Source organism: Aotus nancymaae, unplaced genomic scaffold, assembly GCF_030222135.1.
Source record: "Aotus nancymaae isolate 86718 unplaced genomic scaffold, 86718_ANA_hifiasm-v0.15.2.pri h1tg000131l, whole genome shotgun sequence".
Lineage (NCBI taxonomy): Eukaryota > Metazoa > Chordata > Mammalia > Primates > Aotidae > Aotus > Aotus nancymaae.
The window spans coordinates 28,549-32,942 of record NW_026988546.1 but is presented as its reverse complement, the minus strand read 5'-3'; the positions used below and the strand labels follow the sequence as shown (position 1 = coordinate 32,942).

Here is a 4,394-nt window from a genome sequence, read left to right as displayed (position 1 = left end):
GTGAGAAGATGAGGATTGGGATTTCTGTTCCTGTGTTAGTTTGCTAAGGACAATGGCCTCCAGCTCCATCCATGTTCATGCAAAGGACATGATCTAATTCTTTTCCACGGCTGCATAGTATTCCATGGTGTTTTAAAATATGCACCCTATTTTTAAAAACCTAGTCTACCATTTATGGCTATTTGGGTTGATTCCATGTCTTTGCTATTGTCAGTAATGTGCTGCAGTGAACATACACATGCATGTGTCTTTATGATAGAATTACGTATGTTCCTTTGGTTATATAGCCAGTAATGGGATTGCTGGGTTAAATGGTGGTTCTGTTTTCAGCTCTTTGAGGAATCATCACACTACATTCCACAGTGGTTGAACTAATTTACACTCCCACCAACAATGTATAAGTGCTACCTTTTCTCTGATAACTTGTCAGCATCTATTATTTTTTCATTTTAATACTAACCATCCTGACAGGTACAAGATGGTATCCTCACTGTGGTTTTGATTTGAATGTATCTAATAATCAGTAATATTGGGCTTTTGAAAAATATGCTGCTAACTGGATGTTTGTCTTCTTTTGAAAAGTGTCTGTTCATATCCTTTGCCTTCTTTTTAATGGGGTTGTTTGTGGTTTTTTTCTTGTAAATTTGTTTAGGTTACTTACAGATGCTGGCTATTAAACTCTTGTCAGATGCATAGTTTGCAAATATTTTTCCTATTTTGTAGGTTGTCTGTTTACTCTGTTACTAGTTTCATTTGCTGTGCAGAAGCTCTTTAATTAGATCTCATTTGTTAATTTTCGCCCTTGTTGCAATTGCTTTTGGCATCTTCATCACGAAACCTTTGCCAGTTCCTATGTCCAGAATGGTATTACGTTTGTTGTCTTCCAAGGTTTTTATAGTTTGGGTTTTACATTTAAGTTTTTAATCCATCTTGTGTTGATTTTTATATATGGTATAAGGAGGGATCCAGTTTCAATCTTCTGCATATGGCTAGCCAGTTATTCTAGAACTATTTATTGAATAGGTTATCCTTTCCCCATTGCTTGTTTTTGTCAGCTTTGTCAAAGATCAGATGATTGTAGGCCTGTGTGTCTATTTTTATGCTAGTACCATGCTATTTTGGTTACCTCAGACCTATAGTATAGTTTGAAGTCAGGTAGCTTGATGCCTCTTGCTTTGTTCCTTTTGTTTAGGATTGCCTTGGCTATTCAGGTTCTTTTTTTGGTTCCATATAAAATTTAAAACAATGTTACCTTGTTCTGTGAAGAATGTTATTGGTGGTTTGATAGGAATGGCATTTTATCTGTAAATTGCTTTGGGCAGCATAGTCATTTTAACAATATTGATTTGTCCTATCTATGATCATACAATCTTTTTCTATGTGTTTATGTCATCTCTGATTTCTTTAAGCAGCGTTTTGTAATTCTCAGTGCACAGATCTTGCATCTCCCTGTTTAGTGGCATTTCTTAAGTATTTCATTCATTTTGTGACTGTTGTGAATGACACTGCATTCCTGATTTGGCTCCCAGCTTGACTGTTTTTGGTGTTAAGAATGCTAGTAATTTTTGTACATTGATTTTGTATCCTAAAATTTTCTGAAGTTGTTTAATAGTGTAAGTAGATTTGAGCTGAGACTGTGGGATTTTCTAGATATGGAATCATGTCATCTGCAAACAGGAATAGTTTGGCTTCCTCTTTTCCTATTTGGATGCCATTTATTTATTTATTTATTTATTTATTTATTTATTTTTGATTGCTTGATTGCTCTGGCCAGGAATTCAAATACGATGTTAAAGACGAGTGGTAAGAGAGGCCCAACCTTAACTGTGCCAGTTTTCAAGAAGAATGCTTCTAGCTTTTGCCTATTCAGTATGATAATGGCTGTGGTTTATTATAAATGGCTCATTATTTTGATGTATATTCCTTTGATACCTAGTTTCTTGGGAGATTTTAATATGAAGGGATGTTGAATTTTACCAAAAGTCTTTTCTGTGTCTATTGAGATGATTATGTGTTTTTTTGTCTTTAGTTCTGTTTATGTGATGAATAACACTGATTGATTTGTATATGCTAAACCAATCTTGCATCACAGTAATAACACCTACTTGATTGTGGTGGATTAGTTTTTTGATATGCTGCTGGATTTGGTTTGCTAAAAATAGTTATTTTCTGGACGGATAGTGGCTCCTGCCTGTAATCCTAGCACTTGGGAGGCTAATATGGGCAGATCACTTGAAATCAAGAGTTTGAGACCAGCCTGGCCAACGTGGTAAAACCCCATCTTTACTAAAAATACAAAAATCAGCCAGGCATGGTGGTGTACACTTGTAATCACAGCTACTCAAGAGGCTAAGGCAGGAGAATTGCTTGAACTCAGGAGGTTACAGTGAGACAAGATCACACCACTGCACTCCAGCTTGGGTGACAGAGCAAGACTCGATCTCAAAAAAAAGGAAAAAAAGAAAGAAATGGTTACTTTCTGTGTTTATATGGCATACTGGAATGTTTCATTGCATGTGTATATTGTGGAATGATCAAATAAGGCTAATTAGCATCTATGTATCTATATCTGTATCTCACCTCAAATATTTATTTATTTTTTGTGGTGAGAACATTTGAAACGATTTAGTTTAAAATACCCATTGGGTTTCTTTGGCATCCTTTTCAAAGATCTGTTAACCACAGATATGTAAATTTATTTCTGGGTTTTATATTCTATTTTGTTGGACTATAGGTCTGTTTTCATGTCAGTATCATACTGTTTTAGTCATTGTGGTTTTGTAGCATACACTATTTTGAATCAGAAAATGTTATGCCTAATTGCATACCTTTGTTCTTGCTCAAGATTGTTTTGCCTTTTCAGGATCTTTTGTGGTTCTGTATGAATTTAGGATTTAAAAAATATTTTTGTAAAGAATGTTATCAAGAATATTATTAGGATTGCAATGAATTTGTAGGTCACTTTGTGTAGTATAAAAATTTTAACAATGTAATTTTTCTAATTCATGAACCTGAGATGTTTTTCCATTTATCTGTCTTTTAAAACTTCAGTCACCAGTGGGTTCTAATTTTTGCTGTACAAGTCTTGTATCCCTTTAATTAAGTTTATTTCTAAGTATTTTATTGTTTTTGTAAGTGGGCTGGTATTTCTTTCTTAGTTTTGTCTTTGGGTAGTTTGGTCACTGAAAATCAATTGATTTTTTAGTGGTGATTTTGTATCCTGCCACTTTACTGAACTCACTCATTCTAACATTTTTTTTAAGTGAGTCTTAAGGTTTTCTATGTATGTGATTATGTCATCTGCAAATAGAAATAATTTTACTTCTGTACACCAAATTGATCTAAGAGACATGCACAGAAATTAGCACTTAACTGAAGAATGCCACACATTCTGCTCAAACATACATGAAACACTCTGTGGAAGAGATCATATGCTGGGTTACAAAAAAAATCCCAAAAAATTTAAGATCAGGCCGGGCGCGGTGGCTCACGCCTGTAATCCCAGCACTTTGGGAGGCCGAGGCAGGTGGATCACGCGGTCAAGAGATCGAGACCATCCTGGTCAACATGGTGAAACCCCGTGTCTACTAAAAATACGAAAAATTAGCTGGGCCTGGTGGCACGTGCCTGTAATCCCAGCTACTCGGGAGGCTGAGGCAGGAGAATTCCTGAACCCAGGAGGCAGAGGTTGCAGTGAGCCAAGATCGCACCATTGCACTCCAGCCTGGGTAACAAGAGCAAAACTCCGTCTCGGAAAAAAAAAAGAAAAAAAAAAATTTAAGATCAAAATAATTACATTTATATTTTCCAACCACAATGGAACTAAACTTAAAATCAATAACAGAAGAAAAGCAGAAAACTTAAAATCACCAATAAATTAAAACTAAACAACACATTCTTTAGAAACCATTAGGTCAAAGAGGAAACCAAAAGGGAATTTTAAAATGGTCTCCAGGCAAAACAAACAAAACCCACAACATACCCAAATCTGTGGAATGCAACAAAGACAGATCTATAAGAGTAGTTTATAGCAATAAACACATAGCATTAAATAAGAAGATCTCAATTCATCTAACTTTACACCTCAAGTAACTAGAAAAAGAAGAAAGTAAGTCTGAAGTCATAAGAAGAAAAGAAATAAATATTGTCATAAATAAATAAAATAGAAAACTTAGAAAGCAATAAGAAAAATAACAAAACTAAGAATTGATTGAAAAAAATAAAATGGGCAAACCCTTGGCTAGACTAAGAAAAAAAGATAAATCACAAACAAAAAGGTACATATTAATATATCTTTCAAAAATAAGAAGGATAATAAGGAACTCTTATAAACAGTTATAGACTAACAAATTGGATAAACTAAAAGAATTGAATGGATTACTGGAATCATAAAA

The 4,394-nt window shown here is 34.4% G+C and overlaps 1 protein-coding gene across 1 annotated transcript in view; it reads left to right on the top strand.

The window, feature by feature from the left end:
- Positions 1 to 4,394, top strand: part of LOC135272749 (uncharacterized) — a gene marked incomplete at its 3' end in the record, with an annotated part of 44,841 nt that overhangs the window by 13,867 nt on the left and 26,580 nt on the right. The gene's annotated exons all lie outside the window — the stretch shown is intronic.